At 36.9% G+C, this 27865-nt stretch overlaps 1 protein-coding gene and 1 non-coding gene across 7 annotated transcripts in view; both read left to right on the forward strand.

Moving 5' to 3' along the window:
• PCLO (piccolo presynaptic cytomatrix protein) overlaps window positions 1-27865 on the forward strand; it is a 253191-nt gene that overhangs the window by 57326 nt on the left and 168000 nt on the right. The window lies entirely within an intron of this gene.
• On the forward strand, window positions 20328-20437 carry LOC118714672. The gene has a single exon (XR_004986663.1). It is a non-coding gene; the product is annotated as a U6 spliceosomal RNA (small nuclear RNA).

Below are 27865 nucleotides of genomic sequence, written 5' to 3' on the forward strand. Positions count from 1 at the left end.
GTTGTTGAGACAATTTGGATCTCTTCCATTAAGTCTTCTAAGTCCCTGTATTTTAGACTTACCCATTCTACCTTGAACAGTTTCCCTTGATGGATCTCATGAGTTTCTGTTATGAAACTCCTCCTTCATTAAATCATCTTTTCAGATGCTTATTTAGCTGACTTCATGTGAAAAGCAGTAACCCACTTGTAGGAATGATTAATCCAGGTGCGATTAGATTCCATGTGAACTGTAATCTCAAATCAGACAAACCGGCCAAATTTCTGATACAAATAACTTTTTCGAAATTTTATTGAGACTGGGTTGTCTTTATTGCTAAAAAATGCATCTACTTAAGCATTTTGATCTGTAGTAAAGATTTTTTTTTTTTAACTTTAAAACTCTTCCTGAAGTCTAACAGAAGTTGGTTTCAGCCTCCACTTTTATTTTTTGGTAGTAAAACCACTTAAAAAGCCCAACAGCAGCTCTGAATGGGTGGCTCAGTTGTTTGGAGTATCATTCCATACACCAAAGGTTTTGAGTTTGATTCCTGGTCAGAGTAATACTTAAGTTGCAGGTTCGATCCCTAGTCTGGTGTTCCTCTCTCACATAGATGTTTCTCACTCTCCTTCTTTCTTTCTCTTTTCCACTTCTCTCTCTCTGAAAAAAAAAATCAATAAATACATATCTTTGGGTGAGGAATAAAACAAAAACAATAGCAAAAAAAACAAAACAAAAAAAATCCAAGAACCCAATAACAGTAATACTAGCAGGTCTCTGGGATAAGACCAGAGAAAGATGTGATGGAATCAAAGAAAACGAGTTAGGGAGCATTCATTAACTTATGCTGGCCTCCTAAAAATTCAATCCTATTATTATCAAAAGAGATCTAGCCTTTCTCCCCTCTTTGTTGACCCCTTTCAATCACACTGACTGGAAAAAGAAAAGTATAATAGAGTAGCAGAGAAGTGGCAATGATTATTAAAAGACAGCAGGACCTATTAATATAAGTGCAAAATGTCACTTCATTGTTGTACTCTGTGTACTAGACTTTATAAAATGGCTTCCTATATGCAGAATATAATATTTTAGTCTAAAATAAATAAAATGGATTTTTAAAACCCTTAGCATTTTGACTCACATTCATATATACAACTATCTAAAATTATACTTTTAAATTGTTTAAAGCAGGATATCATGTTCTAGATATAGAAGTAGTGCCCCAAAATATATTGAGAGTAACCATGTTAAATATGTACTGTTTACTATTCCACATGTGTACCTTATTACATCTGTAGAAGACAGATTTGAGAGCTGATTACTAGATAGCTTTTTAAACCTAAGAATTTCAGATATTCCTTAAACAGTTATCATTCATTGATGAACAGAGGATTATAAATAGTCAAGTGTTTTGTTTGTTTTTATATATTATTTATTTCTTTTTGCTTTGTTTTTAGCCAGAGGAATATAACATTAAATAAAAATGGGGATTATTTTGGAGTTAAAATGTCATTACTTATAAGTTTTTATTGAATGTATTGAGGTGACATTGGTTAATAAAATCATAGCTTTCAAGTGTACAATTTTATGATACATATCTGTATATTGCATTGTGTGCCCACCACCCAAAGTCAAATTTCCTTCCATTATTGTATACTCTGCCCACTTTACGCTTCACCACCTCTCTATCCCCTTTCCCTCTAGAAAATACCTATGTGTTTTAGTTTGTCTTATCTGTTTATTTGCTCTTTCAGGTTTGTATCCCACTTATGAATGACCTCATATGGTTGTTGACTTTTTTCTGTCTGACATTTGGCTTAGCATGATACTCACAAGATCTATCCATGTTGTCACAAATGGAAGTGTTTCATCTTTTCTTATGACTGAGTAGTATTCCATTGTATATATGTACCATATCTTCTTTATCTAGTTATATATCCAGAGGAACTTGGGTGTTTCCATGTCTTGGTCACTGTAATGCTACAATGAACATAGGGGTGCAAACCTTATGAATGTCTTTTACAGGAAGGTTTTAAGAAAGTGTATTTCTCAACCATTTACCTTTTGAAGGATTCCTTATATTAAATTGTGGGAACCCTTAACACAACCCACGTGATTAGGGCCCACTCAGGGTCCGGTTTCTGGAGAAGGCAGCACACTAAAATGAAGAGAGAGACTAGAAAAGAGTTAATTTGGGACAAATGGGGGGCCAGATGGGAGTCAATCTCTAGTGGGAAGATTCCCCTAGGGTCTGGCCTTGCTATCCCTTTTATTGAGGCTGCTGTGGGATACACCCATTACCCTTAAGCAGCTTTGGGAAACACCCATAGCTCTCAGGCAGGTAATATGCGGGGATTATCATATCAGTAAGGATTTACATGATTACAAAATGGGGAAGTTGCCTCAGTTACCATTGTCTCAATTAGATAGGGAGTGCTAAGCTCTGACCTTTCAGAGCTTCAAGGTTGACCAGCCTCTTTCTAGCAGTGAGACAATGATTGGTTTCCGAAATTAAATCAACTGTATAGCAGGAATAAACTATGAGAATATAATGATCTATAGATTTCAGTATGAACATGTATAGGAGACTTACATAAAACTAGAGGCCCAGTGCACGAAAGTTGTGCATGGGTAGGGTCACTAGGCCTGGCCAGTAATCAGGGCTGATCAGGTTCCCCGCCTCCCACAAATTCCCAGGCTTCTCAGCCTCCTTGCCTAGGCCTTCACCACTGGTCACCTGCCATATTTTATGCTGCCCCCTGATGGTCAGCCCATGTCATAGTGAGCTGTCAAACTCCTGTTCTCCTGGTCAAACTCCTGAGAGGACACTTTGCCTATTAGCCTTTTATATATATAGATTTGAGTTTTATGAAAGCCTGAGAAATTAGGAGTGATTTGAAGAGACGTCTCCAAAGTAATGCAGAGAGGCATTAAAGACCAGACATAAATAAGACATAAGTTTTTATTCAGACCATATAAGCATGATGATGTTTATAGAAAAAATATGGTTATGATGCATTCATAGTTATCTGAAAACAAAAGAAAATGTTTTTGTATTAAAATTTTGAACCAGCATTTCTTAGGCACATAGTTTCGTTTATAATTGTTAAAAACTTTTAAATTATATCCAATCAAAAGTTTATACAACACATGAATAATTTTCCAATACTGTTTTGATATGTGATATTTAACTTGGCATTAAAGAGAAATATAGTGGTGACTTACTATTTTCATGTACAAGGTTTAAAAATGCATTAGAATCTAATGATTCATCCCAGCGTTATACTACTTGTATTCTGTCAACCCTCAGTATCATTCCATTTACTTTTGACAAAAAAACCTTGGTCATAATTTAGAATTCATGGATTTTTTTTCTATTTATTTTTTCCAGTCATTTTATACTTAAAAATGTGTAAGATATACTTTAGAGTTCAGTCATCTTTGGTTGAAAGTCTAAAACAAAAGGCTAATTTAACTAGCTGGAACCTTTTAAAATTAAATCAAGGCACTCAGAAATTAACCAACTGCATTGGTGACAATATGGATGGGTCTAAATGGGATTTGTTTTCATTACTCATAAGGTTTTTTTGTTGTTGTTTTTTTAAATTGGTCATCTTCACATATTTGATTGCATGATTATGATTTCAATAAATCATTTTTATTATTGATACTAAATATTAAGGATCATAATTTATTTAAAAATAAAACTCAATTTTGGCTTTCAAAGTTAAACTATCACAGCATATGTAGTTGCATTTCACTATTACTATGTAGTTCTTGGGCATTTTCTTGGGAATTCATATGGTTCACTAAATTTTTACAGCAAAGTAACAAGATAAATACAGGGTAGTTACTTTGTTTGCATTGAAAAAGGTTCTTTGGTAATTGAATGGAAAAAAGCTAAATGCAAGGCATAACATGTATTACTCCTCTAATGCACAATTTTGTTCTGTTTACATTGTGTTTTGTTTACATTTCTATCTCCCCTATAAGGCAGGAAACCTTGAAGGGGAAAAATAGTAATCTCTACCTCCCTAACCACTAGCTCAATATCTGGTACAATGAAACACTCTCAGTAAATCCTAATTGAAATGAGCTATGACTCACAAGGTGGGAAAATGTCTGCTCAGTGCCCTTTCATAATGATTCTTAGTTTATAATTTTAATACCAGTCTATTTTTAATCAATTTGTGGGATATTCAAAAAGTTTGGGCTAATTGGTATCATTTTCAATTGTAAATAATGTCCTACATACGATAGGGCTCAAAGGTGAAAATTGCATTATCACTTCATTTAAGTGATATTTCCAGTCTACCACTGACTGATGCCAGATAAATTAAATTAGAACCTTAGCAATTGTCTAGGTGACTAACAATACAAATCAGAAATAGTATGGAGGAATGGAAATGGAAAGGTAATAGACTACAGAGAGAGGGAGATGAAAACAAGCAAACTTCAAAGATGAATATTGCTGTTGAGTTGAGATTGAAGATACAGGGAAGAGAAGACTCAAGAATTATGGATTTCAGGTCTGGGTAACGGAGAATTTTGGTGATCTTGTCAAGAAACACAGGAAATGACTATGGAGTAGGGCGTTTTCATTAGTTTAAATAAATTTGAATTTGAGGCAACTGCAGGAAGGAAAATGTGTATAAAGAGAGAAATACCAGGAAAGCTGCAACTCAGGAGATGTGTGATACAGATTTGAGAGTTATAAAATGTAACTGAACAAGAACTGGCATAAAGCTTAATTTGTTAGCTAAAGAAAGTGAGTCCCAGAAGAATGAAGTAATATGGCCAAGATCCCAGAGATGCTGGCAAAGTGAAGATTAGAATCTTCATATTTTCTTAATTAGTTTTTTTTTTCTTCTAATTTCTTACATGTAATTAAAGATATAGCAAGAGAATTATTTATTGTAGAAAAGAATTTTGGGAAATAAACAGAAGAATAAAAAAAGAATAAATCTTGAGATAACTGTGACTGTAAGAAGCTTTCTTGGCATGAAAGGGGAGAGTTGGTTAAGTTTTCGTGCTCTTGAAGTGAGTGTCTGCCTCAGGAAAGCAGAAGACCGAATGGTTCAAAACGGGCACAAGGTGGTTAGTTTCCACTTAGTCTCTGTCGTGGAAGCAAGCAATTTGTGAAGATGATTAGGCCCAGGTAATTTATGCGAAATGGTTCTCATGAAGGAAATGGAATGCCTGAGATGCTGGAAAGGGCTAGGCCGACTTATCCTGTGTTAATCACAATAGCTGATCTTCCACGTACTAACATTTTCATTCACTTTGGGAGGGAAAGGTGACTTTAAAAGTGTTAACTTAAAAGCAAGAAGCCAAAATGAGAGGCAACAGATGTTTACTTGAGATAAAAAAAGAAATACAATCTGGGGCATAGATACAGGCAGAAACCCAAATTATGGAGGGAGAAAGCAAGGTGGGGTTTTTGTTTTGTTTTGTTTTTATGAGAAAAAGAAGGGAAATACATGAATAGAAGACAGGAATTTCTCTGGTGCTAACCAGCTAGATTACTCTTTAGCTATACATGGCTGGTTATCATTAGCCCTGATGGTCATGATGTCTGCTTTCCTGTATCTTTACAACCAGTTCTTTATAAGCCAATGTTGGTTTGGCTCAGTTTCTCTGGAATCGCTGCTCTAACTCTATTTTAAAAATGGCTTCACTTTTGTAAACTTTTAATAAGGAAGGACTACTTAAAATTAATAATTTGTATTCCTTTTCCATCCTTTTAACATCTCTGAGGGAGCATGAATGTCCATGGCATCAAAGGAAAGACAACTTAACTTTTTTTATTGCATCCACAAATGTTTATTGAGTTTCTGTGAACCAGAGTCTCTCTCTTCTTTCAGGACACATTAATTGGAAGTTTGCCTCCTTTTCCTTCTTATTCTGTCCCTATTTTGTGGAATCAGGGCAAATTTTCTGTACAGAGCAGGATTCTGATCAGTGAACAATGACAAAGCATACTTAGGTGAGAATCTTACAAACACTGTCTTTTTTAATCATAACAGCAACTCTGATTGGTAAGATGCTGTGTCTGTTTTGAGTGGTGTTCAAAATCATTCTATTGAATACATTTCAAAGAGAACCCCAAATCTGTAGCCTGCCATCCAGGATGCTCCTTGCTTTGCTTCATCTATTGTTTTATTAATTTCTAATATTTCATTTCCTGTGTAATATTTTTTCAGGCTAGTCCATTTAATCCTCCTAAAGTATAAAACCTGTGCCTCCCTTATCCTGTTTCTTTTTGTAGTTCTCAGGATATGACATATTATCACCCCAAAATAATCTTACTCAGCCTTACTTGAGTCTTTCTGATGCAACATGCCAATATCGTTTTTGCTGTGGTTATTGTGTTTGTAACAAATTATATATATCTATCTCATAATTTGACTAAATGTTATTTCACAGTAAGGAAGCCCTTTCAGGGAGTATATATAGTCATCTCTGTATATCTAACCCTGCTCAGTGTAGGTGCTTGCTATGGAAATTTCTTAATATGTTTGTATTGAGTGAGGGCCTACTATCTGCAAAGGACTTTCCTAATGTAAGTTATCAACCTATATTCTTGGAAGCCAAACAAGAGTATAAGGCAAAGTTCCTATCCTGTCTAAAAATAATAGTAATATGCAAATTGACCATCACTCCAACACACAAGATGGCCTTTCCCATGTGGTCAAAGATGGCAGCTTCCATATGGACACAAAGTGGCCAGCAGTAGAGGGCAGTTGGGTGTGATCAGGCCTGCAGGGAGGACAGTTGGGGGGGGGGGGTGACCCAGGCCTGCAGGGGAGGGCAGTTGGAGTGACCAGGCTGGCAAAAGAGGGCAGTTAGGGGCAACCAGGACAGCAAGGGAGGGTAGTTAAGGGTGACTGGGCCAGCAGGGGAGGGAAGTTGTGGGTGACCAGTTTGGCAGGGTAGCAGTTAGGCATTGATTAGGCTGGCAGGGGAGTAGTTAGGGAGTGATGAGGCTGGCAGGCAGAAGCATTTAGGGGCAATCAGCAGTCCTGGATTGTGAGAGTGATGTCTGACTAAATGGACAGTCGGACATACCTGAGGGATCCCAGATTGAAGAGGGTGCAGGCTGGGTTGAGGGACATACAATCACTTCCCCCGTGCACAGATTTTGTGCACCAGGCCTCTGGTCCCTAAATAATTTGTATTCTCTCAATAAGGCAAATGTCACAGAGGACAGTCAAATAAGTCAAATATCCACAGTGTGAAAAACATTTTATAGTGGGAAAATGAAGTAGATATTCAGAAGTTTCAAGGAGGGGATGGCACAATAATCTGAGTGGTCAGATAGGACTTTATGGAAAGGTCAAAACCTGAGATCAGCTTAAAAGATAAATCACATTTGAATAGGTTGGGAAGAAGGCGTGCCAAATGATAGGCAAATGGCAGTGATGGGAGGGAACCGTTTAGTTTCAGGGATTAAGAAGAGTAGATTTCAGTTCTTGATTAAAGCATTCGGTCTTAACTTCATGGATAATGGGCATGCTTCCAGCTTGTTAAAATACATGGGAAGACAATACACTAGTTATCATAGGAAATACTTTGGAGTCAGATGCCTGGCTCTACCTTAGTAAACTTCTTTGGTATTTGTTTTCTTCTGAAAAATGGAGATAATAAGAGTGGCTGCAAGATTTAAGTTATGAAATGCATATAAAGTAATTGGAAGAGAACTTGTCAAATGGCACTCAAATATAACATGCAGAAAACATTAACTTCTGTTAGGAATTTGATCATCTAGCAGCTGTATACTAGTAAATGTGAAAATTTGGAAGGGATAGTAATTTTAGGCAGCAAATGTAGTTCAGTGTTAGAAGGCGAATGACTCATGTAATATCATGGTACAAGGTTCTTTACAAGAGTGCCAGGCGAATGAAAGTTAAGGGCATAGTATGGTGAGCATTAAAATAAATCTTTCAACAAGATTGATTATGGTGAATAGAGGTGATGTGAGTGAAGTTTTGAGCTTCAAGGACAGAAAATGTGATAAAAACACTGGTTGAAACAGAGAGAAGTGGAAGTTGGATGTAAGACAGTTGATGCCAAGTAGTGTGGTTTTGAATCTGATGTGTGCCTCATACCCAGGACTTGGTGAATGTCTGCTGTTGATGAGCAGGGCTTGTATTGGTGAGGCTAGTTTTGCTTTCATTTAAATAATCACTATACTTACACTCAGTTATTATTTATACTCAACATCCTATCATTAAAGGAGGAAATGTAAATAAACTTATTTTCTTTTTACTTCAACCCAGAATATTTGCTTAGTTGCAAATGACTATCCTCTGTCTTTTTAATATAGGATTTATATGTAATTTGCCTTTTATCTGGAGAGACATTGACTGCTATATTTAACAATACTTTTATTTTACCCATGACATAGCCTATTGATGAAGGCAAATACTAATTTTTAGTAGGAGCATTCATTCCCATAATTCTATAATGGCTGCAGTTACATGAGAACTTTGAAACTTTGAAATCAGATCCAATTACAAATACAAGCCTTTTTATTTTATAAGAGTTTTATTCATACAGTCCTCCAAAAGGACCTGTCATGAACGACATGAAACCAAATTTGCATTTAATGTATCCAAAGACATACTTCTTAGAGCCCCTTTAACCGTAAAGCTCTGTCTTTTGGCTCTTAGTCAACAACTGTCAAATTAAAAATTCCAAAATATTTGAAACAAATGACCTTGTTGCCAGAATAACTTCAGGTTCTTGGGAGTAGCATTGGATTAAGTCATTTTGTATGTATTCCAAGTACTACCCTACAAGCCAGAGTCAACCCAAATGATTAGAAAGTGAGTCCTGAGTTGACTCAGGGTTATTCTGAGCTTTAAAGCTAATGGTTTGTGACTTTGTCTAGTTGATGGCACATGTAGGCTATGCAGTTCACAGCCTCACTGCGGAGGCTGGAAGGGTGTTATTTTCAATAAGGACATAAGTGCACCTGTTATAGACAAGGCACTGAAAGTTGCATGTGAGGTTAGCATGTGGAATTTGAATACCAGCCCACCTGTGGTAAGAATAATTTTAGGATTGTCCCTAATATCCCTGCCCCCTGATGCACACGCCTTGTACAATTCTGTGCCCTTGAGTGCAAGCTGGACTTGTGAATAAGATTATCACTCCCTTCCTTATACTATGCTGCATGGCAAAAGATATTTTGCAGATGTAATACATTTCTTGATCAGTTGACTTATTGACCTTGAATTAATCAAAATGACCTAATAAGTTAAGCTTTTTTTTTTTTTTTAAAGCAAGAATCAGGAGCAAATATTATTTACAAACTGGCCTTCACAAGACAAACCCCCCACGTTTTAGAGAGGGCCACATGGCAAGTAATGGCTGGAGACTCCTAGTAGCTGAGCTACCTCAGTTCTTTAAGCACAAGGCACTGAATTCTGCCAATAGCCTGAATGAGCTCGGAAGAGGACCCCACGCTCTGCATGAGCATTTGCTCCAGCTCACAACCTGATTCCAAAGTGTGGGACACTGAGAAGGGAACCCTGTTATGTTATTCATGAACTTCTGACCTCAGGAGTTATGAGACGATAAATTAGTGTTGTTTTAGGTCACTACATTTCTGGTAATTTTTTTACATATCAATATAGACTAATATGCCACCTACACATCTATTTTCATTTTACTAAATGTGTTGAATATTAGCCATATTCTGGTGTGTCTAATAAACTGTGCATTGCAGTCTGTGGTTGACAGCAGTAACAAATCATGTTATCAGGATGTACTATGTTGCTCATAAGAAAAAAAAATCTATAAAATGATCATCATTGTGAAGTTGGACTCAGCAATCATGACTAAAGGGACAGGTGAGTCATGGTTCAGTTCACTGCATCTCGAACTTGTTCAAAACCAGCCAGTACCCACCTCCAGCCATTGGTGACTTTTTTGCACCTAGGAGAAACAGTTTCTCGGGTAGAATTGGAAAAATCCTGTGATTCTTTGTGTTTTGCTCCAAAGGTGCCCTCTGAGATAGTTGTACTCGGAGGACTGGGTGCATTCTCTTGATATCAGAGAAGAGAATGTGTTGCAGAGGGCAGAGTGGTAATGTCATCACACTTAGGGAAGAGGCAGTGCTGTGAGCAGCAGTCGAGGCAGGTTTTAAGCCCTTATCTGTGGGAGCTGCAGCAGAGCGAGCAGTAATGAGCAGCAAGGTCAGGTGGCATTTCTGGCAGAGCCACTGGCAATTAATGAGAGCACAGTCACAAACAGCAGCCTCAGCACCAGTCAGAGCTCAGCAGGAAGGAGCAGCACCCTGATTTTATCCCTGGGAGCATATGGGATGCTTCATGGATAGGGCCATAGATGGTGTGTGTGTGTGTGTGATTGTGTGTGTGTGTGTGTGTGTGTGTGTGTGTGTGTGTATGTGTGTGTGAATAGGGTTATGGAGTTGTTAAAAGGGGGGTTGATCTGACTATTTTACCAATGAAGGCTATTAAACTATCACATTGGAGTTTGGATTTCTAAGGTGACATTTATTACCTGCTGTCTTTGCAGTATATAAGCACTGGGTGGTAGAAGTTAAAAAATAACTTTACCAGGGCTATTTATTCAGACATGTTTTATATACACACAACTCTTCTTACCATAGTAAATATTATTTAAGCCACAGAAAATAAATATTAATTACAATTTATAATCCATGGAAATATTTAGCCTTTTTTTTTTTCTAGATTATCCTAATGACCAAGAGAATATGCTACTATCATTTTAACCTCTCACATGCTAGTTCAAATTCAGCACACTTATGAATGACAGATATTCCTTTATCCATTTTATGTCATGACATGGCTTTCTGGATCTTTCATTATTCTCCTGCCTTTGCTTTCTGTTTAACTAGGAAAAGTGATTGCTTCCCCTAGGTTGACCTCTCTTTGACCTCTTTGAGAGTTTCATCTTGATACTCCTTTCAGATGGCATAGGGCCTCACTTCTTACCCACCAGGCTGGATGAATCTGCAATTCAGCTCTTACCTCAGATCCATCTCTTCTGGCAAATCGCTTATCAATAATGCTCAGTAGATTTGTTAGTTATATGTCTGTCATGACTATTTTAGGCCTACTCTCATTTTTTTTTTATTAGGAAATCAATTGATAGTTATTTTTGTTTATACTAAAACTTGAAATTTGTGCACTTGGGAGGCGTCCCTCAGCCTGGGCTGCACCCTTTCACAGTCGGGGAGCCCTCAGGAGATGTCCCATTGACGGCAGTAACGTGGAGAGGGCCTAAGCCGTCAGTCAGACATCCTTTGCTCTGCTGTGGAGGATGGAGAGGCTCCTGTTGCCGCTACCCTGCCAGCTGTGAGCCCGGCTTCTGGCTGAGTGGTGCTCCCCCTGTGGGAGCATTCTGACCACCAAGGGGTAGCTCCTGCATCGAGCATCTGCCCCCTGGTGGTCAGTGTGCCTCATAGCGAAGGGTCATTCTATTGTTCAGTTAATTTGCATATTGGCCTTTTAGTCTATAGGATGAAAGTTTTCCATGATTTTTATTTTTGCAGTCCTAACCTGGAATTGCATAGTGATTATTGCATCTTAACCAAAACACTCATTTATTGGTTGATCCTCTTTTATTTTTAAAGAATACTCATGTTCAATACTATATATGCTACTATATATGTGTGTGTATATGACATATAGTATGTCACACATGTTTTCTTTATCAAGTTTTATAAGCTACCATATCTTAAAAATACACCTTATGATTAAATAATGAGCATTTAAAAAGTTATATATATGATATAAAACATATATATAGCAACTGGAATGCTGGAAAGAACAAAATGCTATATTCATTTTGACGTCCACTGCAGTGGCCAACCAGCCCATTGGGGGTGATGCCGGCCGGGCAACTTCATGCAGCCCCATCCCTAGCCAGCCAACCTTCCGTGTCCCCTCTCCCCACTATGCACTGGGCCTCTAGTCAAATAATAAAGCCTTAAAATTAATTAACTTAGCTGGTTTGGCTTAGTGGTTAGAGCATTGGCCAAAGGCTCTGGGTTTTTTCTGGGTCAAGGGCACATGCCTTGGTTGCAGGTTGATCCCTAGCCCCTGTTGGAGTGTGTGGGAGGTAACCAATCAATATGTCTGTTCCAAGTGGATTTTTCTGTCTCTCCCTCTCCCTCTTCCTTTCCCTCTCCCTCTTCACTCCCCTTCACTCTTTCTAAAAAAATGAATGGATAAAATATCCTCTGGTGATGTTAAAAGAAATAATTATATGGCTTCATAGTACAAACATTGGGGAGGTGTTGAGGTACCTAACATCTCTGTGCTATATTCAATTTATGGGGTACACAATTTGGAATGCATGTTAGATGAGTGTAAAAAGATTATTTGTAGCAGTCCAAACAAGCAATTAAAAGCTGTTAAAAGAGAAATTTTATTATTTAAGAAACTTATAAGACAATACAGTAAGGAGGTTGTGTGGTTTAGATAGTAAATAGGAATATTTTCAACGTCAAGAATTCTGACTTTCCCTGGCTGGTGTGGCTCAGCTGTCATCAGTTTGATTCCTCGTGGGGGTACATGCCTGGATGCCCCGGTTGCTGGCCTGATCCCCACGTAGGGGGGGGCATGTAGGAGGCAGCAGATGGATGATGTTTCTCTCTCATTGATGTTTCTATCTCTTTATCCCTCTCCCTTTTTCTCTCTAAGAATCAATAAAAACATATTTAAAGAATTTATCCTTATGCTGTCATGTATGATTTCAACTTTTTAAAATGAGATGACTGGACTAATGATCCCCTGACCTTTCTTCCAATGTTAAATTAACCTCTGTAGTTCTAGAGTCTACACCTCCAGTTAGCTTGGATTTGTGCATTTTGGAGGGTAAAATAACCTTTGGCCTATTGAAAATAACCTTAGAATCTGTACTCAACGATCTCACTGATTAAATCTCAGTGATAGTGACTTGGTGGTTATTTCTGATCATTGAGGCACTACATCAGATATGTGCATTTTTATTCTCCTTTTATATAAATGATTATTGACCATTTGAGTTACCTAGTACTTGATTGAAGACAACTATATGTAAAATGCATATTTTTTCTAAAAATATTTTAATACGACTTAATTTAAATCCCAAATTTTGAAAAGTTTGAGTTCATTTTCTGAACTTCGGTATAGAAATAACATCCTTTCTTCATGGTGAAATATATAGCAAGCTTTTCTGGGAGCATTTTGTTTTAAGGCAGTGGCTCTCAGATTTTATTGTGTATAAAGATCTCAGGGGAAGACTGTAGACACGCAAGGTTGACATAATTATTATATCTAGTACTTACTCCGAAAGTGATTCTGAGATTCAATCTGTAGTGTAAGGCCTAAGAACCTATATTTTTTAGTAAACATTGTAAGTAATTCTGATGCAGAGGCCCCGTACTTTGAAAAGTGCTGCGAAATTACTTTTCAAATGGATCAAGAAAACAGATGTAAGTTGCCAATACACTATTGAATAAAGCGTGTGCACCCACACAAATTGTGGAACTTACCCAAGAGAGAAGCTAAATGTCTTCTTACACATGACTTGAAGCCTTAGGTGGCTGGCTTTCTAAAAGAATAGCAGCATTTGAGTAATTGGACTGAATTTATATGTGAAAGAAGTATTTTATTTACTTTGACTTATCTTCCTGTCTTAACCCAATCATTTTTTCTTATTGTGTAAGGTCAAACTAGGAATATATATTATAGAGTACTTTAACCCCACACATTTTTTAAATATTCAGTAATATTGTCCTGTATTCTAGAAAATTCACAAGTTTGCAAAAGCATTTATACCTACTGACAGCCTTTTTTATTTCTGCAAGTAATTTACTTTGCCAACTTTGCAAATGCTGCCCTTTAAAAATAGACTCATGTAATGTCTAACTGATGGAGACAATCCTAAAAGGTCCAGGTACATAATGGACATATAATAATGGGGATGATAGACTAAGTAATTTTATGTTGATGCTTTTAGGTCCAGTAAGATTCTTCAGAAGGCTCCCATCATCCTTCGCGGCCCCCCCCAAAAAAAAAAAATAAGTAAAAGGTCATCATTTTAAATTTTTTCCATAAAGCCTGTAGTGAGTCTCTTCAAATAAAAGCAATAAGTAATTGTGACAGAATGTCACAGGTCATTACAGATTTCATTCTAAAATTCTCTAGGCACTTTCTTCTCCACATTCCCTTATTGGCCAGTGGGTAGGAAGATGTCCCATTTTATTCCACAATCTATGTTACCCTCTAGGGTTTGAATGTTTTAGGATTATTTGTGATGCAGGAAGAGTGGGGGAGTGAAATCGTGTAAAAACAAATCAAGGTTTTTATGGTCTTTCCTATTTATGAAGTCAGGATGGCAGTGCAGTAAATATCTAAGCCCTTTAGGAGATTTTAAGGTGTGGGAGGTTTGAATTTACAATTAGGATGGTTCTGATTTAGTTCTTTGATCAAATAAAAATATGCAAGATACTGCATTTTAAAAATAAACTATGGAAGTAGAGAGAGAAAAAATTAAGAATTTTTAGATTTGCAAATTTATACTTACTTTGCTTGGCTATAGTTAGAACATTGAAGTTTAATTTGAACTAATGTACCTACCTGGGAAGTTGGTCAACTGATTCAACAAAATTAAATTCCTGAGCAGGTAATTACTTATCATTGGCAATGCTTTAAAAAGGCATCTATTTGAGCAAAGAGGGGATTGGAATCCAGGGCACTTATTCAGGTAGCAACCTAATTGTGCTCTGGAGATACAAAGAAAAGCAGGCCTAGTAAAACGAGGGCTGCATGCACTGTCCTCAGTCCAGTCTACTTTGTGTAAATGAAGGATTCTGGCTAAATTAATAAGGATTGGTTGAGCCCAATATGCAAATGAAAGATGTTGATTGGCAAAATGGATTGGTTTCTTTCCAAGTAAGAAATCCAGTTGTCATGGTGAGGAGGGGATTCAAGTTCAGGCATGGGTGAAAAGTTTAAAAGTTCATGGAGAAACATGCTGGGTGGAGCATGTTTAAGACAAACTTCATAGCCTCCAGCCTCCAAATTAGTTCCCAGGACATAAATGACTCCAACTGGCTCCATCGTGGTTAATTCACAGCTTCTATTTTAGTGGACACTTGCCTTGCAATTATTTGTGTTAAGGTTGTATTCAGTTTTGAGCCAATTGCTGATGAGCTACTGTGCAAATTTTATCTGCATATTGCATTTTAGTCACACGAGAGAATTTTTGTTCAGCCACTTGATCCCTCCCTCTGTATCTGGCTCAATGCTTGCATTATTCCTTGAATCCCACCATTGAACTAATATCTTTTTTTAAAAATTTTAGTTTTAAAATAATGTCTGTCTAATTTGCTAATAAATATTGTAACATTATAATTTTGAAGAGAAGAACCTGTGAAACACCTTATATAATAAAAGGCTAATATGCAAATTGACCATTCAAACAGGAATTTGACCAGGAATTCTACCAGGGGGTGGTACTGGCTGGCCAACCACCTGCAGCCCCTCCCCAATGTCCAGCCTGGCTTGATCGGCCCCATTAGGGGTTGCCCTGTCAGACTCCACCTCTGCACAAATGTATGCACTTGGCCTCTAGTTAATTACATTTGGGCATATATTATGCCAGTCATTGAAAGAGAAAGCATGGAGGGGGAAGTATTATCTCTAGAGCTTTGTTGGCTTTGAAATATTAAGTTGCACTGTGTATTGTATAAGAGCATTTAATGGGATTGGTTGTAAGGCAGTCATTTTTGCATAGGAGAGCTCCAAAGAATTAACTATTACCTATGATAATTTTTTTTTGTCTTTTTAGCTAGAATAATTTGTTTTACCTGAACTTAGAATATTTTATAGACTCTCTGAGTCATGTAAAATATCATGTTTCTCTCTTGGCAGTAACTACTGACATTTTAGAGTCATAATTAAAATTATTCTGTGGTTCTCTAATTGGTATTTGCAGACCCCAAGTTTATCAGGCAATATTAAATAATGGTTCTCTTTTCTTTTGGGGTACATAATGAACAGTCCATAAAAATTATGTCACTTTATGGCTTATATTTCATAGATTCCACAATGTGTGTTTTTTTTTTCACCTTTAACATTTCTGAAGTAAAGATATCCCTTATAATTTTGTTAGAGTTTATTTGATAAATTTTCTTTTTTAGGGTTACATAATCTATTATAATCTTAAAATAGATGTCATCTTATAATCAATTAAATAAAATATTATAATATCACTAGAGGCCTGGTGCATGGAATCCGTACACTTGGCAGGTGGCAGGGGGTGGTCCCTCAGCCCAGCCTGTGCCCTCTCACAGTACGGCAGTCCTGTGATAGATCATCCCAAAGAGGATCAACCAGCCACAGTCCACCAGTTGGTGGCCTAGCCCTCACTGGGTGATTGTGGAACCCCCCTCCTATTGATCAATAGCCCCGCTGGCTGGGGGCCTGGACCTCCCTCTGCAGGGAAATCATAGGGCAAAGGCCAGGCCCCCAACCAATTACATCTTACCCGCCTTGGCTGGCCTGGCGCCAGTGGGTGTCATAGCGTGGTCATCTGGAAGGTTGTCTGCACGTTCATTCTGCTGTTTGGTTGTTTGTATATTATGCTTTTATTATTGTAGGTTGAAGTTAGGGAATACTTATCTATATTGAAAAGAACAGTCTTATTAAAAACTCAATAATACTGAGTGGTTTTAGAGTGGATTCCCAGATTATTATATATAGTCAAATAACTCTAAAACATAGCTCATGTCCTTGTTTTCTGTGAAACTCACTAAATGTTTTACATTCTGTTTGTTTAAGTGATCTTTCCAAAAATAATATCTGCTCTAATTTGTCTCTATTCCTCCCTCCTTCTATTACTCCTTACCATCATGGTTCTTTCCATGTTTTCACTAACTATTCCTTTATTTTTTTCTTTCAATATTCACAAATACTAAGGAAGCACATTTTATATTCTGACTTTCAAGTTATTATGTTGGTTTGAACTCAGTATAACCCTTGATGGCAAGTTTCTTGTATCAAGTAAACCTTTGTGGTAGTGTAATGGTTTACAGAGGTGGGAAAGATATGGCAAGGCACATTATTTGTCAGAATAGACTGAGAAGGGAACTGATTTAGTGAAGCTAAATGTGGCTCTCAAAGGATAAGAAAAAGTAACCAGATGAAAAAAAAACATGAAATGTGAAGAGTAATGGCATGAAAGAGTAGAAAATCTAACAGAAAACTTTTAAGCTAAAATGTCTGAATAGTGATGTAAACTTGTGATGCTGGCAGAAGAGGCCAAAGAGGTAGGCAGACCAGACTAAAAGGCCGGCTCCATTTTATTGTGCAAAATGCCATTGGAAGCTTCTCTGGATGGCAATGTGAACCCAACTTAAAAATTATAAGTGGCACATTATTTGCTTTAAAAAATCATTCCAGCAGCAGTGCGAGAATTAATAAGAATCATGAACATTAAACTAGCTTCAGTTTATGGGAGGATGATATCCTTGACTAGATGAGAGATGATCAGTACAGAGAAGTAAAAGGACAGTGTTGGATTGTAAACCTAATTACATGGCAGGTCTATGTGCAGTAAGGTTGAGAAGGAGAAGTCAAGATCATTCTTATTTATAGCTAAGGACTGTGTAACACCGACAAGATAGGGATATGGGATGCACAGCAGGTGCGAAAGCAGTGACATAATCATACTTTAGTTGGTGGTCATGGTGATTTTTTGATTCCTGTGAGATTTTTGTGTTTACAAATACAAACTTGGAATAAAAGCATTAGAGAAATTGTGCTAAACATGTGGCATGAAAATTAACTAACAGCATTTTCCTGTCAAGTCAGACTATGAATGTTTCCTGTTTACAGATGCAGTTGTAGTCTTAGAAAAGTTACTACCTGACTCAAATTGCTAAAAAGTAGTGGAGATCCTTTGGGAAAATAAATGTTTCTAACTTTAGAACATGTGTTGTTGGGGTTTCTTTGTTGTTTTTTTTTGTTTTTTGTTTCTTCTTCTTTTTATAGGGCAGTTTAAGGTTCACAGCAAAAAATGAGAAGGCACAGAAATGTTCCATGTACCCACTGTCTCACACATGAATAACCTCCCCCATTATCAACATAGTCCACCAGAGTCATTCATTTGTTCCAGTTGTATCTACATTGACATTATAATTACTGAAAATTCATAGTTTTTATTGCAGTTCAGTAATCATGTTGTGCATTCTATAGTGTTGAACAAAAATAAAATGATACATGTTTATTATTATGGTATTATACAGAGATTTTTCACTGCCCTAAAAATCCTCTGTGATGCAATTATTCATCTCCCTCCTGCACACATACACACTTTCTAAACCCAAGCAATCACTACTCTTACTGTATCCATAGTTTTGCCTTTTTCAGAATGTCATTCAGTTGAAATTATACAGCTGTAGTCTTTTCGTATTGACATCTTTCACTGAGTAATATACATGTAATTCCTCCATGTCTTTTCATGTACTGATAAGTCATTTATCTTTAACATTGAATATGGATGTACCATAGTTTATATATCCATGTTTAAGCATTTAATATAGTACCTGAAAAATAGTAAACTCTCATTAAGTGAGAATTGCTAGTACTTGTGACAAAGAGTGCTGATTGCGATCACTTATGTATATTATAGATGTTTATGGTGGCCTCTCTGTTATTAATATGAAAACCAAGAGAAATGGATTTTGCACTCAATATGCAAGTAAAATTGACTATGATAATGTAAGAAATAGTTGCAACATCTTCAAAATTAGCCAATATTTAATGAACAATAAAAGATATGAAGAAGTTAATTTTAATATCTTAGTTTCTAATATATTACATTGGGCGCAAGGTAGTAGCTGTATATAATTCTTTTTAGAAAATTTAATCATATATACATTTTAAAATATGTATATTTTTATTGCTGATAATATTACAGATGTCTCTCATTCCTCCCCTCACTCTTTACCCTTCTCTGTTCAGCCCCACCCACTCTCCCATGATGACATTTTATGTTAACAAATTTCATACCTGTGCATATAAAGATACATCCATTTGTAGGGAGATAATAAGCAATTCTTTCATAATCTCTTTGCTGTTAAAAATATTATCAGATAAAGGCAAATTGTTAATTGTCATTCTTTCCAAAGAGGTGGCAGTGTTATCTGGGGCAGGGAGGGTGGGGGGAGAAAGTAAACAACTGATTTATGTGATAAAAAGCTTTCTTTGTCTTGTCTTTGGTGTTTAGCTGTTTCCTATTTTTGTTTTTGTTTTATATTCATAATGAAGTTTTAGTAGCTCCCAAGTTGAAAAAGCACAAACTAGGGTACAATATCTAGCTGGAGCATATCAAAGTAACTAGCTATTTTCTATTTCTTAAATGCTACTTGGACAAGTTTGCTGTCTCATATTGATTTTTCTTTCTATTCTTAAAATAATTGCTCCTGGGCAAAACACAGCTCTTCTTTTGTTGTTCCATACTTGTGAAAATGTTAAAGCACAGAATGTAAGAAATGCGGATGGTAGCCAAATCTCTTGTGTTTAAAAAATCGATTTCTCAACCAAGGATTCAGGTACCTAAATTATAAACACACATTTTTGTTTAAGGCCTTGGATATAAATCAAGTTTTATTCCTAACAGAAAAGGCATATTTTTTTAAACCAGAATTAATAAGAATAACAGAAGAATTTTGAAAATGTGTGTATTCAAATTCTATGATTTATATTTTATATCTGGATATATTTAATATTAGATCTAAAAACATAAAAAATATAATGCAGGAATTTTTGAAAGTCATTTAAATAAATAGTGTTTATGAAATGCTTTCAAAATCTCATTCTTGAAAAAAATTTGTGGAGAACTAGAATTATTATCATCCCTCAGAAAATACCATTTCTTATTTTAAAATTAGCGCTTAACCTATTTAGAAAACCTAAGCCAACATGATAAATAAAAACAAGCAAAAAATAGGTATATTTGTATTAATTCTGAGAGTTTATCATGGGGAAATATTAAGATAACAGAAGAGTTAGAAAGTTAGATATTTAAATATTAGTGTCATGGGATGAATTGTCCAACACTTCTCCTCCCCCCAATATATTGAAGTTCTATCACCCAGTACCCTTGAATGTGATTGCATTAGGAGATACAATCTGTAAAAAGGTAATTAAATTAAAAAGGGGTCATTAGAATGGTCCTAGTTCAAATGACCCATGCACTTAATGGGAGAGATTAGGACACAGATTGCTTAGATTGAGGGTCAGCCATGTGAAGACACAATAAAAAAGGTAGCCAGGAGAGAGGCATCTGAAGAAACCAAACCTGTGCTCGCTTCAGCAACACACATACTAACAACATTGGAATGATACAGAGAAGATTAGCATAGCCCCTGCACAAAGATGTCAGGTAAATTTGTGAAGTGTTCCATATTTAAGAAAAAATAAATAAAAGAAATGATACCTTCCACCCCATTGATCTTGGATTTCTAGCCTTTATAACTGTGATAAAATAAATCTCTGCTGTTTAAGCTCCCCAGTTTATTTTGTATGGCTATTTAAGTTCTCCCCTAGGAAACTATTACAAATAGCTCTCTAACTAGGGTAATATTAATATTATGGTTCCTAGAATTCTCACCTGTTGAAAAAGGTCTTCCTCAATTGAAGTATTAAATGATTGTAACTAACCTTTAGTTCCATGAATGAGTCCAAGAACAGATCTCTCCCGGATCATCTTTCCAGACTTCTAGAGAAGCCATTGTCTATGGGCTAGGCAGAATAAGAAAGATTATTAAGTAAACAATAATTGAAGAAAGATGACATCATCAGTGTATCTAAAGAGCTTAAAAACCAGTGATGGTGATAAGGTAATTATAATATTAGCCAAGACATGCTTAGTGCCATAAGAAAGATCCACATAGGCATAAAGAAGTTCTGAGGAGATAAAAAGTTAATCATTTGCATTCTTTGTTCCAGAGGGCAGATTGAAGGAGTCTCCTTGGAGCAGTGGGCTTAGCTGGATTATAAAGGAGGAGTAGAATTTTGACAGAGGATTTTAAAGCAAATTACATTTTATGCATTAGCAATGCATAAGCAAAAGTGCATTCGTGGAAAAAAACCAATCTCACTTTCTTCCTATCCCTGCTATAACAATATAACCTTTTTCCTTTTCCTTTGTCAAGTACTGATCTTTTCTCTACAAAAGATACAGACTGGATTTGAGAAGAAAGTAGACACTGTGACAATCTGGCATCTAATAACTCTTGGACTGGTATGTCAGTTAGCTCAACAGTGAATAAATGATACCATTAAAATGGATTTGCCTCGGGCAAACTTCTGTGTCCAGTCCTAATTGTCACTGGCCCAGGACCAGTCCGGCTCTGCCTCGGGCAGGCCTGTAAGGTGTGGGTTTTTGACTTTGCGTAGAAAAGATTTCACAGCATGAGTTTTGGTGATTGTGTGTGTACTTGTATTGATGTTGAGGATAGTGAGACAGAGGAAGGGCTTCGGGCAGAAGCAGCAACAGGAGGGAGACTAAGTGGTGCTCTGCTTGGCTCCCAGGAATGTTCTAGGAGAGAAGGGAGCCAAGGCGGGGCTGCTGTGAGCTCACTGGGAAATCAGAGAAAAGGGGGGCTTTGCAAACAGGTTTAGGGCGGCAGCCTGAGAGGAGCTGTCCCTGCCCTCTGCTCCCCTAGTTGTAAGTCTCCTGGGACCATTAGGAGAAGGAAAGTAAAAAGTTTGTGCCAGACACGCTCCAGAGCAAGGACACACTGGTATTTTTTGTCTTGAGGTGTTTTTTTTTTTTGTTTGTTTGTTTTCGTGTTTTTTTTTAATTGTTTTCCTGTGGGCAAGAATCTTAGGGGACTGTTTCAGCAGAATATTCATTAGCTTTTTTGGGTGTGCTTTAAATATGTTGATGTATTAAAATGAGCATATAGGGCAGTTTGGTATGATTTTTTTTTTTTTTTTGGTTGGTTTTATTGTTTGATTTTTATTTGGGGTCTGTCTGGATCTAATCAGGTCTTTGTTATTTGTTCTCCTGATTTCATCTGTCCTTGGGTTTGGGTGTCACAAATGGCATTAATTGGGTCTCTGTCCTCTATTCCCCTGAACATGGTGATTTAAACTATTTCTTCTCTGGTTTGCAGGGGAGAGGTATAAACCATTTGTTCTCCAGTGTCCTTGGTTAGGAAGATAAGTCTTGTGATTCACTAGCTGGATATAAATTGGTCAAATGGTTTTTTTAGCTTCTTGCCTCATTAACCATATTAAATTACTGCTTTACAGTTAGATTTTAAAGCTACCATCAGTTTATAAGAAATATTGAGTAATAAGAATATGTAGTGGTTTTACAAATATTTTTGCTATACACTGTGGCTAGGAAGATAATTTTATTCCAGCGTTGTTGCTTTTAGCTGAAGCCATATTAAGTGACAATAACAAACACACACAAAACACACACACACACACACACACACACACACACACACACACACACTCATACTTTGACTGCCAATAAGCTGAATATCTTCCTCACTAGCTACAACCTACACTCCCACCAGTTGTAGGCAAGAAATAGTTCACGCAATATTGGGAAGATTCTTATTTAGATTTGAATCAAGGTATATATTTGACCATATTTGTTCTTTTCACACATGTAATGTGTGCAGTTTAGCATTCGGAATTATCAGTAAAATAGTTACTTTCTTTTCCTGTTTTGTATAGACTGGTCTTTACTAGCTTTTCTTCTTTATATAATCCTCAACAAAGTTTGTTATGTACCCCGGGTTCATAAGGGACTATGTACCAAAAAACAAAAACAAAAACACCTGAATAAAACAAGATAGTTTTAAAATTGTTATAATTTTAATGGTAAAACATCTTGTTAAATTACAACCACTCAAAGAGTTAATATTCTATTGGTGATCATCTGCTATATGGAAGGTGCTATTTAACTACTTAGATTTCTGTGTTAGAGTTTCCCAAACTCCTTTAAGTTGAAAAATTGTGTTATTTTACCTAAAATGTTTATACTTAATACTTTAGGGATATTCAGAATACAGATATATAAGGACTCCCTATCTCCCCACACACAATAATAGAGTTGACTTATTAAGGCTGCCTTTTTGTTTCATGTGAAGGAAGCAAGATTCCAGTTTCTTTTCTGGAATTAAAATAATAAACTAAAATAGATTTGCATGCAGTGAGCTTTTGCAGCCTTCCCCCCGCCCCCCTCCCCTCCGAAGGCCGACTTCTGTCCACCCCAGTCACAGCCTGAATTTTTAAGTTTCTGTCAGAAGAGGAAGGAAGTCTTCTGGGTGAGTAGCAAGTGAAAAATTAAGGACAGTTCAAATGGTGCATGAAAGAGACACCAGCACCGCTTCAGTTCTCTGTCAATCTGCAACTTATGTAAGAAATTGCCATATGATTTGTAAGGATAATATTTTGGCAATTTTTATGCCTTTTTGGAAATCAAGGGGGTACACATAATTAAATATTCAACACATTTTCCCTTTGACAAATTTGAAATAATGCCATATCAAACCAGTTTATTTACTGTCTTGTCAATATGCAAGGGCGATGAAGGAACAACACTGAATCAGATATAGTTCTGCATTCAAAGAGCATATACACTGAAAACAAAACAAATGGAGAGGATAGGCAAATTCCCATATTTTTTTTCTTCATTATTATTACTGTCAAAGCTTTCTCCAGAACTTCAGCTTCATTAATTTTAAGGCAGTGGCTGCAACTGTGGAGATTTTGTACTACCCAGGGGTATTTGATAATATCTGGATACATTTTTGATTGCCACAACCAGGAAAGGAGAGGCTAGGGATACTGCTAAACATTCTGTAATACCCGGAGCAACCTTCCACAATAAATCAGTCAGTTCCAAATGCCAGTATAGAGTTTATGTGCTTTAAACAAAGAAGTAACCAGGCCGGCAGAGGAGAGAAGTTGGGGGCAAACAGGCTGGCAGGGGAGCAGTTAGACATCAATCAGACTGGCATAGGAGTGGTTAGGGAGTGACCAGGCTGGTAGGCAGAAGCGGTTAGGGGAAATCAGGAAGGCAGGCAGGTGAGCAGTTGGGAACCAGCAGTCATAGATTGTGATAGGGATGTCCGACTTCCCGTTTTGGCAGGATCCCACTAGGATTGGGCCTAAACGGGCTATTGTACATCCCTCAAGGAGTCCCAGATTGGAGAGGGTGCAGGCTGGGCTGAGGGACATCCCCGCCTCCATGCATGAATTTCTTGCACTGGGCCTCTAGTCATTAATAATAATGTATACTTGAAATTTGCTAAAAGAGTACATTTTAAGTATCCTTACCACACAAATAGATGCAAAAGGTAACAATTTGAGATGATGGTTATGTTAATTAGTTTGTGTTAATCATTTCACAATGTGTATTATATCAAAAAAACACATTTTATACCATATATAAACAGTTGTCATTTGTCAAAAATAAATAAATGTTATTCACAATTTTTCCATGAGTGTGCAAGAATTGAAAGAAGCTTGGAAATATAGAATTCACACTTTATATGTGAGGTAACTGCACTGTTATGGTCTATTAAATTTTGAAGTAATATAATTAATTGTGTTTTATGCTTCTAAATCAGATGAAAGGAGGTGGTGCATCTATAAAAACTAACTTTTTTTTATATTTTATTTTATTGATTTTTTACAGAGAGGAAGGGAGAGAGATAGAGAGCTAGAAACATTGATGAGAGAGAAACATCGACCAGCTGCCTCTTGCACAGCCCCTACCGGGGATGTGCCCGCAACCAATGTACATGCCCTTGACTGGAATCGAACCCGGGACCTTTCAGTCCACAGACTGACGCTCTACCACTGAGCCAAACCGGTTTCGGCAAAAACTAACTTCTTTTTAAAACAACTTCTATTCTAATTCAGGTTTATCTGTTGCACCACAGAATCTATCAATGTTGATGTTGTAAAATTCATTTGACTTTAGTAACTAAAATCTGGGTTTCAGCACATTTTATTACCTCTTTTAGACTTTACTTTCCCTATTAAATAAACACATCTCTTTGGAAGGCCTAGCTGGTGCTCATATATTATTTTTCAGAAACACTTCCTGATTTAATTTAGTAGTATGTAATGATAAATGTAGACCAAGATCCATATTTTTATATCTTTAAAAAAAGTAACTGTAGGAATTTAAGGTAAAACTTATCAAAAAGTAGATTTTAAAGTTGTAATTCATTCCTAAATAATTGAATGGGCACGTGATTAATTACTGGATTGAAACTTCATGCCCTGGGCTACCTCATTTTTATGCTTTACATTTCTATAATGACCTTATAGGTTAAGATTTGCTAGGGAAAGAAAAATGATGCTGTTACAAGATTTTTTCCTAAGATTTGAATTATAGAAGTATTGGCGAGTTTTAAGATACAGAACTTTAAAAAATGGGCTTCATTGCTATGAAAATATAAGTTAGTTTTAAAGTGTAGGCGTTAACAGCAAGTGGAGTATTGGCAGGAGATGCAACAGCAAGTCTGATAAAGTTAATTTGAATCAGGAAGCTCCAGGCTCACTTCACATATATACTCTTTTTTTTTTTTTTTTTTTTTTTTAATATTTCTGAATCTTTATTCCTTTTCATAAAAAATTCATATTGGCCTCATATGATCATTTCATTTTTTGAAGTACACACTTCATTTTTTTAAAAAAAATTGAACATGTCTTGAACAGCACAGTATAGGTGGTTTTGCTATATTTCTCAAAGAAGCAATAGTAAAATAAGCAGTTATAATGTTTTTTCCTAATAAATTTTTATTGTTCAGATTATTTTAGTTGTTTCTCTTTCTCCCCCCCTCCCCCATAATTCTCCTCCACTGGTTTTCACCCCACCCTCTGCCCTTACCCCTCCTCTCCCACAGGTGTACAATTTTTTGTACAGTCTCTTCCCACACCCCTATCATCTGTTTCCTTCTCCCTCCCCCCCCCCCAGAATTGTCAGTCCATTCCCTTTCTATACCCCTGATCCTATTGTATTCACTACTTTATTCTGTTCATCAGATTTTTTATTCACTTAATTTTTTGATTCAGAAAAATTAATGGCCAGGCCATTCAATAGGTATGTATTTGTTGTCACTATAGTTCATAATTTTTATCTTTACCTTTTTCTACTTCCTCCTCTTTTAAAGAATACCCTTCTGCATTTCATAGAATTTAGGTATGGTGGTGATGAATACCTTTAGCTTTTTCTTATCTGTGAAGCTCTTTATCTGACCTTCAATTCTAAATGATAGCTATTCTGGGTAGAGTAATCTTGGTTGTAGGTTCACTTTGAATATTTCTTGCTACTGCCTTCTGGCCTGAATAGTCTCTGTTGAAAAATCAGCTGACAGTCATAGGGTACTCCTTTGTAGGTAACTAACTGTTTTTCTCTTGCTGCTTTTAAGATTCTCTCTTTGTCTTCTTTTGCTCTTGGCATTTTAATTATTATATGTTGTGGTGTGGTCCTCTTTGGATTCCTTTTGTTTGGGGTTCTGTGCATTTCCTGGACTTGTAAATCTATTTCTTTCACCAGGTAGGGGAAGTTTTCTATCATTATTTCTTCAAATGGGTTTTCAATATTTTGCTCTCTTCTTCTGGCACCCCCATAATTCAGATGTTTTTACAGTTAAAGTTGTCTCAGAGGCTCCTTATACTATCTTCATATTTTTGGATTCTTTTTGCTTTTTGCTTTTCTGATTGGGTGTTTTTGTTTGTTCGTATTTCAAATCTTTGACTTGATTCTTTAGGATCCTCTAGTCTACTGTTGGATCTCTGTATATTATTTTTTATTTCGGTCAGTGTATGCCTAATTTCTAGTTGGTCCTTTTTCATGTAGTTTTGTGTGCTAGGTGTCCTATGGGGCCCAGTGGCTCAGCCTCCCTAATTATTTGAGGTGGACACTCTTGGTGCACCCCTTTGTGGGTGTCTTAAGGGTTTAATAGTTATAAAATATGTTATGATTTAATAAGTATAGTAAAGATTGTAGTTAAGCCTTGATTGTGTTGGTATCACTGGGAGGAATTGACCTCCAGGCCAGTTGGCTGTGAGGATCAGTTGTGTCTATGATGGGAGAACTTCTGTGTTGGAGACATTCTTATGGGGCAAGACATGCTTCAGTGGGACTTTGGTGCTCACTGAGTCTGCCCCCTTAGTGTGTCTCTTATGGATCTGAAGAGTTGTAGCCTGGATGGTCTCTCTCTGACCACTGGGTACAATGGTTCTTGGTTCACCAAGGAGAGATGCTACAAAGCAGGAGCTACCGAGATGCCTGCAGATTCCTTCTCTTTGTTTGGGGTTTGGTACCACATGAGGCCCAGCTGTGAAGCAATGCAAGCTGCTGTTGAGCCTTGGGCCTTCTTTTGGAGGTTTTGGGGCTCTCTGACCCACCTTCAGTATGTTAGGTTTCAGATTGCAAAGGGCCAGGCCATTCATAGGCAAAAGCATCTGCAGCACAGGTTGGGTGGGGTTGTAAATTGGGTGTGGCGGGATCTCAGTAAATCGCCAGGGTGGAGCAAACAGCAGTGGCTGACTGTCAGCCCCTCCTGGAAGAGATCCCATGCTCTGTGTCCCTTGGCACCGTACAGGAATAATGATCTCTGCAAGCACCTCTGAGAGAAAGCCGCCTTCGAGTTCTGCCTGATGCCAGACAGTCCAGTTTCTCCCCATATGAGTCTCGGTCCACAGAATCTCACCCAGAACTGGAGTTCAGAGCAGTCGGGAGCTTGTATCTTCCTCCCAAATGAAAAAGACTACTGCATACTCAGTTGCCAGCCTTTTCTGTGTGTGGTCCTCTGTACCTCTGCAACTCTGCTCCTCTTCCCAGTCTCAGTGTA

This window comes from Pipistrellus kuhlii, unplaced genomic scaffold (genome assembly GCF_014108245.1).
Source record: "Pipistrellus kuhlii isolate mPipKuh1 unplaced genomic scaffold, mPipKuh1.p scaffold_m20_p_10, whole genome shotgun sequence".
NCBI classification, from domain to species: Eukaryota; Metazoa; Chordata; class Mammalia; order Chiroptera; family Vespertilionidae; genus Pipistrellus; species Pipistrellus kuhlii.